Genomic DNA, 24,336 nt, shown 5'->3' with positions numbered 1-24,336 from the left:
ATAATTGACAATAGCGATGATGGTGATGATGATAGTGGGGATGGAAGTGGTAGCATCAATGATAGTGATGACGGCAATGATGATCATAGTGGTGGTGGTGGTTATGTAAGCAGTAGTGCCAGTGATGTGTTTGTGTGTGAGTTATCAAATATGGACAGTGAAGAGATTCAATAAAAGTGCTGTAAAAGCTGTGGTTGCATAAGGAAAAGGAAGAGCGGAAAAACTTGAGGAGGAATAAACTGTTTGTGGTAGCCAACTGTCGTGTCACGATGTGTGTGTGAGGGAGAGAGAGAGAGAGAGAGAGAGAGAGAAAGAGACTGTGTGTGAGAGAGAGAGAGAGAAAATGAATGAAAGTGTGAAAGACAGAATCTATGTTAGAACAACTGTTTGTCTGGCAGCTTGTTGTCATGACTAGATGTAGAAGTTATTGAAGGATGAGAGAGAGAGAGAGATTATAAGTGAAAATGTAAGCAGAGTATGCATATATATGAGAAACCGCTCACATGTATTGCATGCATATATGCATGCAGGTACATATGTGTGAGAGTGCATGTATCTGCAAGAGAGAGTGCACAGAGTGAGAGTGAGTAAGGGACTCAGAGAGTGCAGGAGAGGAAGAGCACAAGTGCCCATAGATGTTAAATGTTTATAGGTGTGTCAGGAAAAGAAAATATAAAGATAAAGGAGAGAGAGTGTTTGAGTAAAAGGAGAGAGAGAGAGAGAGACATTGAATAGGAAAGTGTGTGTGTGTGTGTGTGTGTGTGTGTGTGTGCGCCAAGCAGGTGTATACATGCATATACAAGCAGCTGTGCGTATGAGGAATTATGTATATGAGAGCTGAGAGGGGGGTTAGTGAGAATAGAGGAAATATGTATAGATGAGATAGGGAAGAGGGAGTGTATATTTATATACGCAAGAAAGAGAGAGTAAGTGAGAGAGTGCTTTGTATGAATGAAAGATGAAGAGTCAAAGTGTTTGCGTAAGTGAGCATAGCTGTCACCATGACTGTGTTTAAGGTATATAGTTTGTGAAACAAGGCACAATGAGAGTATGTTTAAGGAGCAAGACAACACCAGATGGTCCACATCTTGGTATATTTGCCCATCTTATGTGAACAAGGTACATAACTCTGCTAGCAAGTATTTCCTTGACTGAGCGAAAGTAAATTCCATTCTTGCCTTTGTGGTTGAGTGGTGAGCTGGAGGACAAAAGCATCCAACCAACACAAATAACCGTTGCACTCGAGCAAGCATGTAAAAAAAATGTTAAACAGTAATAAACATTTTATATATATATATATATATATATATATATATACACATACATACACACATACGTATACACACTCTGTAAAGTGGTTGGTGTAAAGAGAGCTGTTCGGCCATAATAACCATACCAAAACAGACATTAGACCAAAACTTGGTCCTCTTACCCATTAGATTCTGTCTAAACATCCAACCCATGCCAACATGGAAAATGGGATGTGAAAAATATATTATATACAGATATATATGTGTGTGTGTGTATGTGTGTATATATATATATATATATATATACACACACACACATGAGGTCTGATCATTAAGTATCCGGACTGGAGCTATAAAAACAAAACTATATATATCATCATCATTTAACATCCACTTATCCATGCTTGCATGGATCAAACAGAATTTACTGAGGTAAATTTTGCTATGGTTGGATGCCTTTCCTGTTGTAAACCTTCACCTGTTTTCAAACAAAATAATATTTCTCATGGCCGGACAAGTTTTTTTTCTTTTTCATGGAAGACTGGAAACGAAAAATATCACTTATATGATGATGATGATACAAGGACACACACAGATATATATATATGTATACACGAGGTCTGATCAATAAGTATCCGGACTGGAGCTATAAAAACAAAACTACAACACATACCAATTTGGCATTTAATCTCCTTCAAAGTAGTCCCCTTCGGAAGCCACACACTTAATCCAGTGGCTTCCATTGGTGGAAGCATTCCTGCAACTCGTTTTCAGGGATAATCAACAGCTGCCTTGTTGCATTTACTTTGATTTCCTCAACTTCCTGAAATCTTCCTTTCAAGTGAGATTTGACTTTTGGAAAGAGGGAAAAGTCACAAGGGGGAATATGGTGGCTGTCGGACCTGGGGAATGCTGTGCTTAGCCAAAAACTATTGCACAAGCTGTGCTGAATGGGCAAGTGCATTGTTAGCCAAAAGCAGCTTTGGCACAAACTTGGCAGACGTGTGTCTCACACCCAAATCTTCATCAATGATAATGGACTTTTCTGCATCCTTATGCTGCATGCTAATTTGTATATTATAGCTTAATAATGCTGTTTGTCTGTGAACCACTTATGTTACTACTGTTGATACCATCAATTTTAAATTTTATCTTCAGATGATATTAATAGTAACATCTTATTTCAAACCTTAGTGTTTGAATGTTTTGTTTTTATATATATATATATATATATATATACACATATATATATATATAAAAGATATACATACACACAACATGCTTCTTTCAGTTTCCTTAAACCACATCTACTCTTAAGCCTTAGCTCAGCCTAGGGTTACAAAAAACACTTGTTCACAATGCAGCACATTGATACTGAGCCCAAATCCACATGGTTGGAAGCAAGCTTTTCACATCTGCAAGTTACTCACACACATAGATGTGTCATCCTAGCTGACACATACTACTGGCCACATCATCACAACAGTCATTGTGTTCACACCCAGCAGAGTACTTAACTCTGCTTGGCATCTGAAGCTGATGCAAGCATACGGCTCACTTCCACATCAAGTCTAAACATATTGGATCTTTCTGATTTGGCAGACACCATTTTTTATTCAGTTTTTATTTAGTGTGTTTTCTACCAAAACACTTTAAAACTTCATATACTTGTATATTTTGTCATACAACAGAGAAAAATTTTTATATTCAAAGTTATTTCATGTTAAAAATTGTCATATTTCGGTAATTTCAACCAATCACTGATGTCTATTGATGTGAAAACAATTACTGCTGTGGTTTGTCAACAAGACGTGGCAGTGTAATGGAATCTTTTCCCTTGAATAAAATTAATGCCGTTGTTTGTCAACAACAGCTATCAGCAGTAGTTATTTATGACATCGTTTGTGCGTTTGTACTGGTTTCAGCTTTAGGGTTTTAGGGTTAGGGTTCGGGTTTTAGGGTAATGAGTATTTTTTTGCCAAATTTGGTGAAAATCTGTTCAATACACCGCAATAAAGTTTTCACCAAATTTGGCAAAAATACTCATAACCCTAACCCTAAAAACCAGTACAAACGCACGAATGATGTCATAAATAACAGTACCACCGATAGTTGTTGCTGACAAACAACGACACTAATTTTATTCAAGGGAAAAGATCCCATTACACCGCCACAATATCTTGTTGACAAACCACAGCAGTAATTGTTTTCACCTCAACAGATGACAGTGATTGGTTGAAATTACCGAAATACGACAACTTTAACACGAAATAACTTTAAAAATATAAACTTTTCTCAACAACACTAAGAGTAAAAGATGTTTTATATGACACATTCTACCAGTGTCCCAAGTTTGAAAGTGTTTCGTTAGAAAATAAATGGTGTCTGCCAAATCAGAAAGATCCAACATGTTTATTCAATGTAAAGAAAGATGTAACTTCCTATTTTCATACAGAGAAAACACATTAGAGAATGTAGTCCTAGATAGCCATAAAAAGATGGGATGGTTGCAACTAATGTCCTTGATTAAAGGTCTGCTCAATTAAGGTTGACCTAGGGTTAAACAACAATAACATGATTGACAGCTGGAACATGAGCAGCCTTTCCACAAAACATTTTCACCATCGTTTTTGACGTCCACTTTTCCATACTCACATGAGTCAAGCAGAATTTGCTGAGGAAGATCTTTTACAACCAGATGCTCTTCCTGTCACCAACTCTAGTCATTTTTCCCTAAGGTTTCCATAAAAGATTGGAAATGAAGGACACTGCTTGTAAAACAGTGACACTCATTTACAACAAATACACTACATAAACAGATGCACACACACCATCATCATTTAATGTCTGTTTTCCATGCTGGCATGGGTTGGACAGTGTGAGGAAAGCTGAGCTGGTGAGCTGCACAAGGTCCATGCTGATTTGGTTTGGTTTCTGCAGCTGGATGGCCTTCCTAATGTCAACCACTTTACAGTGTGCTGAGTGCTTTTAATGTGGCACTGACAAGCAGTGTTACATAATACTGGCTTTATATCAAATCAAGAACCAAAGGTTCTTCAGGAGCCATAGGCTTGTTATGACAGCTTCCCAGATTTTGTCATGTGTACATTGTCCACTTAACAATGCTAGTCCATTGTGGGATTACTCACTTTTGCCACTCCACTGAACTGGAGCAACATGAAATGATGTGTTCTGCTCAAAAACATAATGCATCACCCAGTCCAAGAATCAAAAGCACAATCACATGATCACTAGTGCAACACCCTAACTACTAAACCATGTGCTTCCACACACTCACACAAAAACATGTGCATACATACACATATATACATAAATGGGCTTCTTTTAGTATCCAATAAATCTACACACAAAACTTTTGTTGGCCTGGGCTATAGAAAACACCAGCTAAAGGTGCCACACCAAGGGTCTGAACCCAAGATCATATGGCTGAGAAACAAATTTCTTACCATACAGCCATGGATGTGCCTGTTCATATATATCTATATATGACAGGCTTCTTTCAATTTCTGTCTACCAAATCCACTTATAAGGCTTTGGTCAGCTCAAGACTATAGCAGAAAATACTTGTGCAGTGGGATAGAACCTGAAACTACATGGTTGGAAAGCAAGCTTCTTAACCATACAGTCATGAATAAAATGCAAAAACAGTTTGTTTTTTTTTAATTACAAATGTATTTGCTGAAAGCAGATGATCCATTTAGTTGCTTCTTTGAGTTTCTTGTTGGTGTGTTCATACAGAGCAGGAACATGTAGTACCAACAGACTGAATTACCAGATAAATAAAACTACTACCAGATAAATAAAACTACTACCAGTAAATAAAACTACTAGATGCATTGAATATTTTTTCTCCTCTTTGTATATCTATATATATATATATATATATATATATATATGCACACACACATTTGCCTTTATTGCATGCCAATCTGCAAGTGAAATGTGGTTTGTGACTGCCAGTGATTTAATGCATCTCACTCAAAAATGACAGTTTTACACAAGGCAGATAGATGGATGCAGCTGCAAAATATTCAACCAGGAAGTTCTTGCCAAATTTAAGAGTGCATCCATCAACTGCTAACTGCCAAGGAAGTTGTCATATGGAGAGGATGAAAAAGAAAAAATTTCATAGCTTCTAGCTGGACAGAAACATGACTGCTAAACACTTGGCAGTCTACCCAGACATAGCATCAATGGTGATATAAAACATCTCAGAATTAATGCTATATAACTGGCAGGGGAGATTTTATATTTATATATATATTATACACACACGTACATAGATGTACATATATACATATACACCACAGACATACATGCATGCATGTGCACAAACATTTGTTCATTTTATGAGATAAGCTACACACTTCCAGAACTGCTTTGATCACTTTTGTTTTTGCACAAACACATATATAAAGTGGAGTTGCTATGGTGACAGTCCAACTAAAAAACCTAAGAAACACCAATGAATGAGGGTTTTCTGACTAAGGAGCAGCAGAAATCAACCAGAAATTTTGATACTTATTTAATGAACACAGTATTTTAATAACCCTCAGATGGATACAAAGTAAAATTAGACCTCAAATGATTTAGTTCGAGAGCAGTGTTACCTGCTTACTGCAAGACATCAACATTTTTGTAACCAGATTTCTGTTTACTTTTGTTTCAATTAATTTTTAAAAGAAAAAAAAATTTAATAAAATAACTTTGCCATCATAAAACCAACATATGGCGCATAAATTTGACATGAAATTTTGAGAGGTTTTCATTTAGATCACATTAAAGCAGAAGGCTTGTATCATAGAACCATGGGCAGTCTCAGGTGGGTTGGTATCAAAGGGTTTAATAAAAATGGTTTCTTCAGTGGACCCAAAATGTTGGGGTGACAAAAAACAAAATACAAAAACAGAAGGAAGTCACATCAAAAAGAGAAATCAGCATTAAAAAAAGAGATAACCTCCAAGGTTACAGTCAGCCTATGTAGCCCCTCACCACCACCAATATCACCACTCTAGGATCCTCACCTGCTTCTTTACAGTCTAAACCTAACATGATGGTTGTAGGTGATCATCATCATCATACAAGCGAAGTTGCTTGTTTCTAGTTTTCTGTGAAAAACATGTCTAGCAATGGGAAAATATTAGCTGGCTTGAAAAAAGGTAAGGTTTGGTGACAGGAAGGGAATCCAGCTATAGAAAATCTGCCACAATGAATTTCACATTCACACAAGTTTGGTAAAATTTACTGTAAAGCAGCTTTTCCACCTTTACCTTCCTCTTTAAGTGGTAATTGAAGAAGCCAATGAGAACAAGGAATTGATTCAAGATCCATACACTAATCCATGTTTACAACTATTCAATTTACCATTTATGCCATCCCAGGAAAAATTTTGGACATAATGCATTATGGATTAGTTTGCCCTGTAGATGATAAGTCAGTCAACATAAGACTTGAGGCTTATTTTATCCAGTTTTGGAAGGATAAAAAGTATCTGAATTCAGAACCTAAAAGAATGTTTAATAAAGAGTGCAAGCTATTTTATTCAATAAGTTTACCATTTTATTCACCATTTAACCATTTTCTCCACAACTCTGCCAACTCTGTCTTACAGAACCACAATGAAAATGATTTCAAAGAGAGTAAAGGTGACACATTTTGGATGTAAAGAACGGTCAATTAATTTGTAATTATTTCTTGCCTTTTATCTACCATGCAAGAAGGACAAAATATCTGCAAGAACTGAACTGAGGATGTAACGAGAAAGGGATTAATTACAACAGGATACTTCTCAACCATATGTTCTTGGGTTCAGTCCCACAGCTACGCATCTTGTCTTTATTATAGATCCAGGCCAATCAAAGCTTTGGGAATGCATTTGGTAGATGGAAATTGAAAGAAGACCTCTGTGTGTGTGTGTGTGTGTGTGTGTGTGTGTGTGTGTGTGTGTGCGCGCGCACATGTGAATGTACAAGTGAATCTGTATTCTTGGCTTGACCACCATGTGGTGGTTGTGAATGAGCATCACCATCAATGCTGTTGGTTTCCAGTCTTCCATGGAGAAATATTACCTTGCTTTGAAATAGGTGAAGGGTGGTGACAAGAAGCACATCTGACAATAAAAATATCTATCTCAACAAATTCCATTTAACTCATGCAAGCAAAATTGAACATTTTGCCCACATACACAATGAAATGCCTTCAATGGATTGGCACACAGACACACTGCCTATTCTACAACTACTTACTAGTATTATATCAACTCTTTTGAATAAGCTAACTGCTACTGCCCCTGCCCAGGTGTACTAGTCTCTCCTCTTCTTGTACCAATCACTAACCAATACTACTTTGGTGGAACAACAATCTGGAATTTCCTGTAGACACTGACATGCAGACATTAACACTGTATACCCACTGTATTTCAGCAGTCTGGAGTCAACTGAAGCCTTATAAGTGAAATGGAGTGGATGGAAACTATGCAGAATCCTGTCAGATGAACTGCATCTGTAATTTAAGTTACAGCATCATGCTGATTCCACCTGAGAATTACATTACAGGTACACATCTGTGGAATACACAGTCACATACAATGCTAATTCAGAAAGTAGGCAGTTCAGTTGATCAGACAACTGGATACCCATTAATGAAACCAATGAAAATCCATTAAGTTTCCATATACATAAATGTGTGTGTGTGTGTGTGTGTGTGTGTGTGTGTGCGTGCAAATTAAACACAGTATACCATATAGAAAGGCAAAAACAAGCCTTGGTCAAAACACACAAACTAATCTAGCTATTTTTAGTTTATATCAATTTTTACCAAAACAAAATTCAAAAATAGATATTAGCAATACTACCCACAATTGGTCACCCATACCAATATAGACACTCCCAAATTCTCCAATGAAATAAATATTTTTAATTAGTTTTGAAAATAACGCATTCTCTCCTCCAATAAACAAGCCTTTAAACTCTTGAGCAATCTAAAATAGCAAAAGTCACCCAACCATGAAATACTATGTAGAATGAGACACTCCCAAACACCATTACAAATACATTTTCTAAGAGACAAATTCAAAAGAAAAGATCACGATCAGCATAAAACTAAATAAAAAGAAATACAAACACCAACGTGTAATCACTACCAACAAAATACACACATACTCAAATCAATCTTTGACCCTTTTGATATCAACCCACCTAAGATCTTTTCTGGTCCCATGATACAAACACCTTGTTTTAAAGTGATTTAAATTGAAGCCTATCAAAATTAAATTGCATTGATCTCACTGGCCATGTCGTATAGCCATGCAACAAGATAGAGTGATTGAGTGTTTGGTAGATGCAAATTCATGTTGCTACACATTTCTCCAAGGCAAAAACAGGCAATGAAGACAACAAAATCCAGCATGCATACAATTGTTACAGACATCTATCTCATCTGTTTTATGACAAGGAATCCAAATTCTTGAAAATGCATTTGTATGTCCTGCATGGATGTGTTCTAGCAGTCTTCAGTGTTCTTCAGTTATATCATCAACTGGATTGTAGAGTGAAGGTAATACCAAAGTATTGAACTGATCAACTTCTAGAGTCTCTCTACCCATTCGGAGGACATCTTGGTCACATTGATTTTTTTAGGGCAACAGAGGCATTCAACAGCTGATTGGATATTCATATAATTGTTGTAAATTATCATGAAGTCATCAGCATAGTTAAGGTGAGTGACAGTAAAATGTCATCCTATACCAACACCTGTGAAATATACCAAAGCATGTTCCACAAGTTAGTAAATAACGGAGTTGACTACCAGAGTTATTAGAGCACAATACAGGAGACTTGTATAAATTACAATAAATTTGGATTCCTTAACATAAAACAAAATCTATCTTTGTGTGGAGTCATAGTATGCTCTAATTAGATTCAGCACCTTCACAGGTAATCCATCTGCAGATCAACAAAATCAATGATTGCTGTGAAGTCCACAAACCATATGATGGTTCATTGTTGGTATGCCAATATTGTTCCAGAATCCTTCACAAGATGAAAATTTGATGTATGCAACTTTGGCCATGCCAAGACCACACTGATTTGCTTGTGTACATTGATAATGATTGTATTGAAGTCTTTGCAGCAGAATGACAGTGAATATTGAAGCTTGAATGCCAATTAAACTTATACTAAGGTAGTTATTGGAAGAATGCCTACCACCCTTCATGAAGAAATGGAGAACTACACCAGTTTTATGAAAGTGATTCCATTTCCAACACACACACACATGTATGTACATATACACACACATGCATATCATCTTTCATCACTTTAACATCTATTTTTCGATGTTTGCATAGATCATATGTAAAGTTACTGGGGCAGATTTTTCTACAGCCACATGATCTTGTTACCAACCCCTACCTCTTTCCAAGTGAAGTAATAACCTCCCAGTCTTACAAACAAGCAGGACAGGCATGCTGATATAGAAAGCCAGAAACAAATGACATAAAAACAAGTTTTTTTTTCTACTTTACAAAAATTGGGCAATGTGTCAAGATATGTCAAGAAGCCCAGACAAGCTTTTGTAGTGGACAAATGACACTATTAGTGAAGCCATGGTTTACAACCAATGGTGAGACATGTAAAAAAATACAAATTCACACCACAAAACATTGGCCAAGTTTCCTTCCTGTCCCCAACCCTCAACTGTTTCCAAACATGTTAATATTTTCCCATGGTCAGACATGTTCTCAATGAAAATTAGAAATGACCAGCATTGTTTATGTGATGATGACACAATTTCCATTTACTAAATCTTCTTACAAGTCTTTGGCTTGGGGCTAAAGTAGAAGATACTAGCCCCAGTTGCCATACAGTGGGACTGAACCTGAAACCATGTTGCTGGGAAGCAAACTTCTCAACCACACAGCCACGTGTGTATTTTATATATATATATATATATATATATATATATACACACACACACAAACACACACATCTATGTTGTGCAATGTAGTCGATGACGTGGTTTTGACAAAGAGGTGGAGTGAAAATAAACAATATGAGGTAATGTTACAGCATGAAAACAATTAAGAAATGATTTAACCTAAGACAAGAACTGTACGCAAGAAGAATACACAAACACACCTAAAGATATAGATATGTACATTCATAATACCACACTAGCATGCATATTACATACACACACTGTATGCACATATATACAGGGATGTGTGTCATATAAAGCAGTATAAACAGAAACAAACATCTGGAGAAAAGCACAGGCGCACACACACATATGTAGACAGTTACGTGCATATGCACAGTCATGTATATATATTCTTTCTAGATTGTATACACAAGCACATAAGACACGATGAAGTACTGTAAATATATAACCACCCGTCTATAGAGGAATGATGAAGCAATATAGTCGGATACAGAACTAGAGATAACCACAAACACATGCAACATCAACATCACACACCTAGAAAGAAAGCAATTAACGAGTATCCACGTGGTACATATAACTGCTAGAAATAGCAGCCGAATTTCCATCATATCACGCCGTACTATTGGGAAAAGGGAAGCATATGTGAGAATGTATTCCTAGACGTTCTTCTTTAGGACGGTCCTGGCTGGAACGCCTTTAACCACGAGCCTTGCTCAATCAGGGCTGACCTGGGACTAAACAACTTACAGAGAAATACATCAATTCACACACACACAAACATAGACAGATCTACAAGCATACATACGGACTTACAGATACATATACACACATCTGGTGTAAAGTGAAGGTGGATAAAAATGGAAACAGAAGTAATGCAAGAGAAGGCATAATATGGTAGTGTTATAACATATGTAACAATGTTATATTGGTATATAGTAGTGGTCGTCGTGGTAAGAATGATAATAACAGCAGTGATAGGTATGACAGCAGTGGTGGCCTTGACTCTGCTGCCAATTTTGGCCTTGGTCATATGCCCCCGTTCTCTGCTTTGTCTGTATACACATTGTAATTGGCCGTAATCTTGTCGAAATAAATTAATGGAAAAACAAAAACAGCAACAACAAAAAGATCGTATTCAGGTTGGAGTGGTTATAGTAATGAGATGGTCGTAGACGTTGTTTGTGGTCATCGGAAAGAGATGTTTGATGGCGGAGGGTAGTACAGGTGTCGTTGGAGTAGGTATAGTACTGGGGTGGCCTTAAAAGATATAGTCATAAGAGGGTGGGGTCAGTCGGTCGGTTGGTTGGGTGGGTAGTGGTGGCGGTCTTAGTCTTCGTGGTCTCCAACAGGAGATAGTTGACAAGTAGCAGTGATATTGGTGATGGTGGGTGTGGCCTTGGGAAAATAGTAGTAGTAGTAGTAGTAGTAGTAGTAGTAGTCGGTGTGATTGGCGGCCGTCGTGTTTTTGTATTCTTAGAGCGATATTTAGTGGTGGAGGTGGTACACAGCCACGACAATGGCTCGTTTAGAAAAGGACACGTCCTTCAGTTAATTAAGACATGGTCAACAACGACTGTGTGAGTGGAAGTGCGTGTGTGTGTGTGTGGTTACATTTTAGTAATGTGGTGGTGGTGGTGGTAGTAGTAGTAGTAGTAGTGGTAGTAAACGGAAATAAGCCCCAGGACGTCTTACTGATTAAAAAAAAACATGGAAACATAGATGATTGATACGTCTAAAGGAAAAAGGCGTGCAAATATCGAACGTGTGTGTGTGTATGTATGTATGTATATATATATATATATATATATATATATATATATATATATATACACACACACACACATAATGCAACAAATAGTTATATTGGTGTGACATTTCCTGTGTATAAAACTCGCTTGTCTTCGTGTACAAATGTGTGTGCCGAAGTACTCATCTACACACACACACACGTATACTATGTGTGAACGTGACAGCGGCAAAGAAAAAAAAGTGACGTTGTAAAAGAAACAGAGAACGGGGTGAAAGAGGAAAAAAAAAAAACAAACTAAATCTTGTCGAAGCAAATGTGTTAAGGAAATCATATGGCGAAAAAAATCTTCCGATTCCACGCTAAGCGTACGGTATGATGCAAGGACTGGAGAGACTAACTCCAGATGATGATGGACACAACATCAAATGGGATAACCGAAACTGGACCAAACCATCGATTTCCTCACGTCCCTTAAGATCTTAATAACTCTTCTGATCGGTCATAAAGGACGGACATAAATTGCTCTCTTTCCCTCCCTCCCTCTCTCTCTCTCTCTCTCTCACAACAAAATTAAATCAGCATTATCAATATTTAGGTTTTGCCGTACTAATTACAAAATAAACGCATACACCTATGCATGTATATACATGTATACGAAAATCGTATATAGATGTATAAAAGATCTATGACTGACACGTCCAACTAAGAATCGTAAAAAAAAATCCGTACGTTAAAAGGTTTATACACACACACACACAGCAAGCACGAGTGATCAAATAGTTTATACTGCGACTACAGCCATTCTATGCTATTTTTGTGTATATATATATATATATATATATATATATATATATATATATATATATATATATATATATATATATATATATATATATATATATATTAGAGAGAGAGAGAGAGATGTATATATGCAGAGACAGATTTATTTATAATAACATCTATTAAACAGTTTTCAAAAACCTAGCATCAGGTGTATTACATAGTCAGCAGTGGGTGTTTTATCGCTCGACAAATGTCACCTCACCTCATGTAACATTACAAACATACACCTTAATATAATGACGGAACTATATAAAATAGTCGACCTGCTGTGTAGGGTATTAGGTTTGTGGTCAATGTAGTAATTAAACATGTTGAAACCATCATTAATCTAACGTGCGCTATTTAGTTACCGCTCTTTACCGAAAGAAACTTTACCTTTTATCTTTCCAGTAACGATGAGATAAAGTAGTAATCAAGTATTGAAGTCGATATAACCAACAATACTCCTCCTCCTCCGCCATATTTCTAGCCTTGTGCTTATGTTAGGAAAGTATTATTTCTTAGAAAAATTGTTAGGGCGTCAGAAAAAAAAAATGCTTTGCAGTATTCGTTCCGGTGCTTTATTGCTCTCAGTTCAAATACCACGGAGGTTAATTAAAAACCACGGGGATTGATTAAACAAAGTACCGGTCAAGTACTGGGGTTCATGCTGGCAGAATCGTTAGCACACCGGGCAAAATGCTTAGCGGCATTTCATCCGTCTTTACGTTTAATTCAAATTCCGCTGAGGTCAACTTTGCCTTTCACCTTTCAGGGCCGATTAAATAAGTACCAGTTGAGTACTAAGGTCGATATAATCGACTAGCCCCCGCCCCGACAAAAATTTCAGGCCTTCTGCCTATAAGTAGAAAGAATGATTATTATTATTATTATTATTATTAATGGCAGCGAGCTGGCAGAATTGTTAGCACGCTGGGCAATATGCTTAGGAGTATTTCGCCCGTTACTACGTTCAAGTTCTGCTGAGGTCGACCTTGTCTTTCAGAGTCGAGAAATTAAGTACCAGTTAAACACTGAGGTCGATGTAATCGTCTAGTCCCCTCCCCACAAATTTCAGGCTTCGTGCCTATAGTAGAAAGGGTTATTATTATTATTATTATTATTATTATTATTAAGGCAGCAAGCTGGCAGAACCATAAGCATGCCAGGTAAAATGCCTAGCAGCATTTTGTCTGTCTTATGAATTCAAATTCTGTTGAGGACAACTTTGCCTTTCATCCTTTCAGGGTCAATAAAATATCTACCAGTTGAGTACTGGGGTCGATGTAATTGACCACACCCTTCATAACAAATTTCAGGCCTTGTACCTTTAGAAGAAAGGATTATTATTATTATTATTATTATTATTTGAGCTCATGGAATTGTTAGCATGTTGAACAAAATCCTTAGTGGCATTTCTTCTGGGTTTATATTGAGTTCATATTTCGCCAAGATTGACTTTGCCTTTCATCTTTTCAGGGTTGATAAAACAAATACCAGTTGAACCTGGCGTCAATGAAATCAACTTACCCACTCACCTAAAATTGTTGGGGCCTTAAGCCAAAATTTGAAATTATCACTAATTCTACAAAGGTACAAGGAAACACATTTTAAAATGAACCTCAGCAAGATTTTAACACAGAAAGTATGCTTTAGTTACAAATGGAGAAATGTTCTGAAGAGCAATAAATGACATTAAACAATTAGCTCCAAGACACAAACCATGCACACATATGTATTACATAGGAAAATGCGAGCAAAAGAAATAATATTCTTAAGATTATAAATCTGGAAAAGTACAGGATAAGTTATTACATAAGAAAATTTTCATTTAAAATATTGCAGCTAAGGATAAAATTTCAAATAAAATGTTTAGATTTAGAAAATATTAGCTTTTACTAAAACTAAAAACTTTATTACATGTTATTATTTCTATCTGCTATTACTTGTTACTTCTATTAAAAATAACTCAAAATATTTTTTGCACTTCAAAAAAATTCACTTTTTAAAATTAATTAATAATTAAAAATTTGAAAATAGGTTATAAAAAATAGTAGTACATAATTAGTTAGTACAATAGATAGAATACAAAAATTAGTTATATATTACAGTAAAACCTACCTATAACAACAAATTCACAGTAAAATTTGCTTGAGTTATTGCCTAAGTTATTGCCAAGTCTTCACATTTTTAGTCTTGACCCAATGCCTATTTTTTACATAATGAATTTGCCGACCATATATACTATTCTACTTTGCATAAAACTTTAGCTATATTGGTACTTCTGGCTCTCATCTTTAAGTATTCTAGTGTGTCAATATTTTAACAAAATGATGGTAGCTTTTTTTAATTATAATGTTACTTTGTAAATTAAAATCAAATAATTTTTAATATTCAAATTTTATCCTTAGCTGCAATATTTTAAGCAAACATTTTCTTGTTCTGTACTTTATCAGATGTAATAACTTGCCCTGAACTTTCCCAAGTGTAATAACTTCTCCAGATTTATAATATTAAGAATATTATTTCTCTTGCTTGCATTCTCCATGTAATCCATGTTTTTTCCAGGCAATGCTATTATGCTAATTAATAATGTGTCAAATGTGTCAATTCGCGGTGCCGTTGATAATTTTTTTCCTTACCTTAATGATGCTGGTGACATATTAAAAGTCTCCTAGAACTATATTCATAAAAAAGTACAGAACTATACTATGACTCATAAATTTGAGAAACAAACACTCATAACATTTTCTTTTAAAACTTCATTGCATTAGCTTGATACCATGAAATTTTTCGAATTGAGCTCTATCATTTAAGCTTAATTAAAATATAGCTTGTTTTTAAAATAAAAAAGTTAATTAAACTTAAATCTAATTTTTTGCCTTACTTATATTTTTTTCGTGATATTTTACCTCACAACTTTTTTGATACATATTTTTGTTGCATGGGACCAAAACTATGACATTCTTCACGCTTTCTTCTATCATTGAAACTAAGATATATATTTTGCTTTTAAAATAAAAAAAGTTATTTAGATCTAAAGTTGATTGGTGGTGTTACTTTCCTATAATGTCACTACAAATTTTGATGTAAACTTTTTACTACTGGACCAAATCTCAATCCTTTTTTATGCCAAAATGTAGCTAGGGACCAGCTACATTTTGGTTTTACTTACAAAACAGAAAGTAAATTATTTTTGGCATGTAATTGAAGAAAGCAATATTCATGCCACTTTATTTTTTTCAGAGCCCCTCTGAGATTGGCAAAAAAAAAATTGTCATCAAACAGGGTGACCAGCTTGCAACAGAATGAACTTCTTATAGCTAGGCCTAAGCATATATGTATATATAGGAAAGCTCTGAAGGAGGTCAAACTCAACATTAAGATTGTTGAAAAGCCAGGGAGTTCCATCAGATCACAACTAAGTAGGACGTACCCCTTTGAGAATACCACAAGCACCAATGATAACTGCATTAACTGTAGAACTAGAAATGTAGTCTACAACATAAGGTGAATAGAGAGTGCTTGTAAAGATAAGAACATGATATACATAGGTGAGAGATCTAGAAGCATTGCCGAGAGACTAAATCAACATTTGAGACAATACGACAACAAAAAACAGTCCTCCATACTCTACCAACATGCCAAAGACCAGTGTGGAGGCACACTGGGTCAACTTGACATCTGCATTTTATCCAAGCACCTGAAGGACCCAAGACTCAGACAAATACAGGAGTGCGCCCTCATAAATGAAACATTCCCTATACTAAATAGGAAATATATGTAGAAGGCAGTCATATCCCAATACCCACAGTTTATACATTAGTGGACTTATGTAAACATATATATAATGTAGGTAAATGGATAAGTAAACAGATAGATATGTACATAGGTAAAAGATAGACAAGCACACACATACATACACACATGACCATACACACACATGCACACTTCACACACAAAGGACACATATGGAAATCATCCATACATAACAAGCACATGTACAGTCACACAAACCCATACACATAGATACACTCAAGCATGCGCACACACACACAAACACATGAATATGCAGAATACATACATACAAACAAATGTACACACATGCATACATATATATGCATACACACGCAGATACATATGTGTATACACATGCACACATGTGCACAAACAAACAAAAAGAATGCAGCTCTGATAACAGACAGTCAACAACTATTGAAAAGTTTGCAAGACAACGAAAATTTTATAAAAAATAAATAAATGAGTGGCAATCGAACTGGTAAGCGTGTTAAATAATAAAGAACTAAAAAAGACTGACACTCTCCAGACAATAAGATATGCTTCAACACACAAATTCACAAAGAATCTTGCAAACCAAATACAAAAACTATATTTATATATATAAATATATAATATAATAAATGCGAAAACTAATTTCTGTGTGTCAGTGTGTCACACATTGACCCCTTCTCTCACTATTCAATGACACTTCCTCATGTTAGGGTGAGAGTAATAATAGGCATGGAGACGTTGAGGGTGGTGGCAAAGAGAGACAGAGACAGGGAGAAAAAGAGAGACAGAGACAGGGAGAAAAAGAGAGACAAAGAAATTTAGGGAGAGTTGATGTTTTATTAAAAGTAGTAGTGTTGCTGGTGGCAATGGGAGTAATAATAAGTGAGAGAGAGAGAGTGAGTGTGTAAGAGAAAGAGGGAGATGGTGTACAACTTTCTTGGACAGAAATTCCTGTGGTCAGCATATTGAACCAACTACTGAGCACTATCATTTTTGTTTTATTTTTCGCTTTCTTTAATACATACATACATACATATATTAAATACACTTTAACTGAAATACAGTTTCCCCAAAATTAAACATATCTAATATAATAAATGTGACTGTCAGTGTGTCAAACTAGGAATTTCTGCAAGACAATCTACAGTAAATCACAGACCAGATCTGTAAATTGAACAGGTTTCAAGTCAAGCAGAAAGCAAAATAGTGGTGAAATGGTATGGTAGATAGAATCATAAAAGCTAAGGTGTAGGCTTGGAAAGTATACAAGAAAGAGGGAAACAATAACTGGGAGCCAGAAGAGAATATACATGAAAGAAGACAGGATTATCCCAAGTAGATCCAACAGAGGGATCAGCTATTGAAATTAACAATAGTATTCTCAAAAGTACAGTTAAAGCAGAGAAAAACCACTTGACCATCAGAGATAGTAACTGATGTGTTGAAGATATCTGGCAAAGTTGAGGGTGTGTTAGTCACTCACATAGTCAATCAAGTAGTACATAAGACATTTGCAATGACTGGCATAGCAGTGTCATCATCAACAGCTACAAGGGCAAAGAAGATGATCATAAAAAGAAGCAATTATAAGAAGCATTAAATTAATAATAAACCAAGTTACAAAAGTAACAGAGTTATAGCACAATTAATTAGAAAGAAAATTATCTTAGATTAGATTACAGTTCAAGTTTGTACCAATACTAAGTATCACTGATCTCTTTCCAGTAAGGCAACTACAAGAGAAATGTTTAGCAAAGAGCAATTCATTATACCTAGCATCTGTTGGTCTGGAGGTGGATTTGACAAGGTACCACACTCTGGAGTCTAGTAGTCACAAAGTAAACTAAGTGTAGACGGAGAGCTTGTGAGAGCTGTGAAAACCATCAAAGTGAGAGTTGACAATAAGTTCAGTGAAGTATTTTTTGTGCAGGTAAGGGAACTACTTTATGTTGATGCGCTAGTTCTCATAAATGAATTAAAGAATTAGAGAAGAAATTTCTAATACCAAAGTAAGGTTTAGAATTGAAAGAACTTAGAGTAAATCAAACAAAGGAGAAAGAATTAATTGGCAAGAAAGACAACAGGACACTACTGAACATGTTTAATATGCAGAAAAAGAGTTGGTAGGAACTTGATATTGTGCACATAGTGTAAACTATAACAACAAAAGAGATGAATAGGGGATGGCCCAAGCTATAGCGTATGGGTCACACCCTAAGAAGGTGATTGATATACACAGTAAACTAATCTATGCAAATTGCATTTCTTCCTGCTCATATTTCCTTTCATAGGGAAGAAAAAGACATTCCAGTACACAAGAAACAGTTACCAATCACAATAATAAATACATAATGCATATGTGTGCATGTGTGTGTAAATGTACATTTCCAAAGCTCTAATAGATTATAAGAGAACATTGGTAAGTTCGGATTTTATAGCATGAAGCGAATGAGGCAGAAATCTGAATAAGACAATAGTATACCAGAGAAGACATGTCACTTTTGATCTGATACCTATTCTGACTGACAGATAAGTGAACTGAAATAAGAATAAAGTGTTCTGTCTTGAAGTTTAACAAACAACCTACAAAAGACTTGAACCCATGACCAATGAATAAATTGTTCTAATACCTTATCTGCTCAGCCATCTCACTTTGTGAATGTGGGTCATATCATCATTATTTCACATGCTTTACATGTTGGCATGATTCAAATGATCTGAGCCAGCTTCATTTATTGCCTTCCAAGAAGGGTTAACTCATACATTTCATTTGCCATAGCTTAGGCAACCACTATGTTCACTAAGGGCTACGTGGCCAAGGAGGTAAGTAGAAATGACAGTAATGATGGAAGAAGGGGCAGATGTGGAACAAGTAAGTGTGTGATGGCAGAAACAGAGTGAATGGGATATGTTGGTTGAAGGGGTGAACAACTGATGGATGATAATAAAAAGGGATAAATGATAAACATGAAAGATGAATTTCAATGCAGGTATTCCAAGAATTGGAGGCAGTATAGGAGAAGGTAACAGAGTTTATGAAATAAATGCACATTTGGATGTAGATTAAAAAAAGAAAAAGGAGCAAGTGATGAGTAGCATTAAAGGGAGAAACAAATGTCAATGGACTGCGATAGAGAAGGAAGAGAGTATCATAGTTAGCCATCATAGCATGAGAAGCGGAACTATCTTGGTAAATAAAACTTAATCTTGCTATTGTGCTGTAGATAGTCAAGTTTTGTAGTAATATAGGGCTACTACAGTAACTTTTTACAGAGCCTGATCCAAGTTTTACTAGCTTTAAAAGTTCTTTGGAGATAATTGATAAAGTGTTCCATATTATAGACTTCAGAAAAACAAGAGATAATCAAATATGCCTCTTGTAATGTGGCTTTTTTCCTTTCTTCTTTTTACTAGCTGAGTCTAAAGGAAAAGGCAATGTCTATGACACTTGTAGACATTCTGAAACTAGTAAGGCTGACCATTTAAACTGTTGTAGGTCAACACTAGTAGGAAAGGCATGAGCAAGGAGGAGATTTCAAAGTGGTGATGTTCTGGGGCGAAATGACTGGTCAGAGTGGCTAATGTAAGGCGATGTGGGATGGGGGTGGACACAATAAGGGTGGTAAAAGGAGTCGAGATGGATGGGGTCAGCAGTACCTGAGTGGTGGAGATGTGACACCAGTCAGAGTAGAGGCTCTTATAGCAGCAATATAAAGGCAGAGAGAAGAAACAGGATGCTTGTAATCCAGAAGCTGGAGTGTGTCCTTTCATGATTGAATGCCACTCACTTGAGTGGTCCTTCTTTGGCTGCAGTGCAGGATGTCTGTATATTTAGTGGCAGCACTGTCCAACACGTGGATGCAGTACTTCATTGTGAACCTCACTTGAGCCTTGTAGAGTGACAGTGACTATTGGGGACTGAAATATCTTTTGGCTCTGTGAAGAAAGGCTAGTCTTTGGGATATAGTCCTAGCTAGGCTAAGAAAGTGTTTCTACCAGGAGAGAGGGGGCTCTAGCTGAGTGCTGCACATGTCTAGAGGAGAAGGATGCAGTGGTATTTTCTTTCTATGAGTGGTGCTAGAGTATTTTTACTGCTAAAAGAGACAAGGCTGGCACAGAGTGCTCTCAAGATGTTTGTTATGAAATCAATACTGGCTGCATATGGATGAAGCATGATCAGCAAAAATTAGGAGGAATGAAGAGTCATGCCATCTGCATAAGACTTTGTGTTGGTTGTAGCAGCAACTAGATCAATATATAGAAAGAATAGAGAGGGGAGGGCAACCTGAACCCCCTAACATATAGAGAAATCAATACAGGTTAAGTATAGAGTAAGAATTTTTAGCATTGCCACAGAAGAGACCTTCAGAGTTAATGCTCACCTTTCAGGATGTTAACGGTTGAAATAAAACCTATGAGCCAATGAAGCAACCACTATGCCATCACTCAAGCTGCTACAAACAGCAGCTAAATCACCCACCTTAACAAGGTCTTTAATGAGGAAGGGCACACTAAATACCCTATAATTGTTATTTAATAGAGAAAAAAAGATAAAACATGGACATAGCTAGAATACCTTTAATAATAAATCTATTTAGGCTGAATGAGATTAAACAACAATCAGTACCCAACAAATTGGTTCTATACATATCAAGAAAATCACCAACCTCAAAATAATGTGCAACTAGAACACTAAAGGTTGCTACAAATGCTTGACCTCACCAGGATCAAGGATCTCTCCCTTGAAAACACAACCACAACATAGCAAAAACTACCTCACAAAGACTGGTCTTACTCTTCACAGTCAGAAAACACTCCAACAACAATTACTAACCCTCCAGGAAGCCCATGGGAAACCCACAAAGTGCTTCTCCCACATCTGCAACATAGAGACAGGCATCCTAACTACATAAATACTCTTAAGGACACCAAATTAATTGGTATGAAATTGCTCCTCTGGATCACAGATCAACTACCTCCTTTTTTTTTTTAAGGTCACCAAATCAATTCAGTATGAAATTGCTCCTCTGGATCACAGATAAACTGCCTCTTTTCCCTACCTTTCCTTGCACCACGACTGTGAGGTCTGATCCTTGGAGCTGACTAGTCCCATGCCATCTCCACTCACACTTCTGACTCGCTCACCTCTCATCACTCATACTGCATCCACCAACCAAAACTAACACTAAACACTAAATTCTAGAATGTCAGCCCTTTAGAATTCCTCCCCACAATGATCAAGGATTAGATTAACCCTTACTGCACAGGAACTGAATATACTCAAGTTCAGTGCAAAGGAACCAAGTTAATTCCTTTTTGATCATGAGGTACTTTCTGGAATTCTCCATATATCATGTGACACAGTATGCACAGTTTATTTTTATTGGCCAATAGAAAGAGGTTAAAAGAACTGATTTATATATCATTAGCATGTGGAATGTAATTAATCAGCACAATGAGGATTAGCTACAACACTTCAGTCTTGCAAATCTCAAAAGGCTTGCAAAGGAAATAAGCACACTCTTTTTGTGAACATTAAAAAAAAAAGTCAGAGAAAGAAAAAAAAAACTACACATATATGTATGTTGGTTTGCAAAGAGGGCATCTACCAAATTTGATTTACACACCATCACATACTATTATATACAACTCATAATTATCATTTACTCTTAGTCAACTTGATCCAGCAGGCCTATCACTGAAGGCAATTTCACCATGAAAATCCCATCTTTTCAGAAGTATGTAAGACTACATAATTCAACATGCCCTTTCCTTTCTCAAGATGATAGGGATGTAATTTGAAGGTGACCTAACAGTAGGTCAAATGACCATGTAGAGATTCCAATGTTGTTTCATCAACACACAACTGATGATTATTATGATAGTGATGCTTAGAGCCAAATCAGCTGTATTTATGAGGCAAGATATTCCAACCAATGACCACCCTAATATTTTTATTCAGAGTTTTTCAGGGGCTGTATTATCCAATCTTTCCATTTTCTATGATAAGGTGATATTCAAGGGAAACTTAGCTGCTTTTTCTAACAGGTCTAGTGACCACGTAAAGACACTACCTTTGTGATGTCACTAACAAGTATGTATGCCCATAATAGTTGTGTGGTTAAGAACTTCACTTCCCAACCACATGGTTTCAAGTTCAGTCCCATTGTGTAGCTAACTAAAGACTTAAGAGTAGATGTGCTCCATCTGGAGCATGTCCTGCATCACTGTTCTAGACTAAATTAAAAATACAAATATAACTTCTATATGTATATCACGATATACCGTCTACCTTTTACTTGTTTCAGTCATTGGACTGCAGCCATGCTGGAGCACCACCTTGAAGGGTTTTAGTCAAACTCATCGAACCACTAGGTTACAGGCATGTAAACAATACTGATTGTCAAACGGTGGATATGGGACAAACACACACACACATATATACATATTCATACATACATACATACAATGGGCTTCTGCAGAGGTTTCCATCAATCAAATTCACTCACAAGCCATTGGTCACCCTGAGGTTATAGTAGAAAAACACTTCAAGATGTGCAGTGGGACTGAACCCAAAATTACATGGTGGCAAAGTGAGCTTCTTAACCACAGCCCATGTCTACATACATATTTAAAGCAATATTTTTGTAAGACAAAAGATACAAGGAATCTGGGATATTCATGCCTTTCTGCAAACATAAGTGAAACTGCTTCGTAGGTTCACTGAGGGGATAAAATTTTTCAGAAAACTTTGCAAGCCATAAAACTACAGATTTAAACTCACTAAAAAGTGATGATAATCATTTCTTATATAGAACAAGACCACAAATATTTATACAAATCAACACCACTATTCGATTTGTAACTTATTTGATCAGCCCCTAAAGGGATGAAAGACAAATAAGCCTCTGCACGATTTCAACTCAGAATGTAAGGCCATAACTAAATACCTATTCCGCCATCCACTGCCCCAAATGGCCTCCAAAAAAAATTGTTTTGATGACTTACATTGACACAAATCCCCTAAACTATGTAGACTATGTAGGTGACAGCTTTCAATCTTGCATGAAGGCCCACCCCACATTACACGTCTGCAATTATCACCCTTCCCCCATCATCGTACTAATGGATATAAAGTAAACATTGACCTCAGCTGAATTTGAACTCGAAACGTAAAGGGACTTAACTGTACAGTGCAAAGGTACGTTAGTGACTCAGCCAATCAACTCCTCACCTGCAACAACGGTTGTTTACTGTCAAGAAAAGGGGGCGTGTAATTTAAATGCTTCCATCGGATCCGGTATATCACGGGTCCTTTTATCGAGAACTCACACCCTTATTGACACGAAAGCGCAATAAGTAACAATAATGGTAATTAATGATTTCCTAAAGTGGACACAAGGTGTGTAGTCAATTAAACTGACACAATAGAGAATTAATTCGACTCCGGGTTGGGTTAAAGGCAAGACATTGTTTATGTGACGTGTAGTCACCAAGTTAAATATTGAAAGTCATTTTGTCCGCCTCTCTACTGATTTGTCAGCTCAGTGCCGATAATATTAATAGCTTCAAGGCTAGAAATATTGGGACAGACGTTGTACTTGACTTAATACCATCCCCCGAGGGATAAAAAGTAAAGTCGATTTCACTGCAATATTCCGATAATTCTCTCTCTCTCTTTGAGTCTGCAATCCCAGCAATAATTTATTACAGAGCTTTTCTTCGTTTATAATGATATATATATATATATATATATAT

At 36.3% G+C, this 24,336-nt stretch overlaps 1 protein-coding gene across 12 annotated transcripts in view; it reads right to left on the bottom strand.

Annotated features, from left to right (window-relative positions):
• Positions 1-24,336, bottom strand: part of LOC106871743 (brefeldin A-inhibited guanine nucleotide-exchange protein 1) — a 171,554-nt gene that overhangs the window by 144,793 nt on the left and 2,425 nt on the right. The window lies entirely within an intron of this gene.

This window comes from Octopus bimaculoides, chromosome 8, assembly GCF_001194135.2.
Source record: "Octopus bimaculoides isolate UCB-OBI-ISO-001 chromosome 8, ASM119413v2, whole genome shotgun sequence".
Lineage (NCBI taxonomy): Eukaryota > Metazoa > Mollusca > Cephalopoda > Octopoda > Octopodidae > Octopus > Octopus bimaculoides.
The sequence above is the reverse complement of the archived record's forward strand: the minus strand, read 5'-3'. Positions and strand labels throughout refer to the sequence as shown.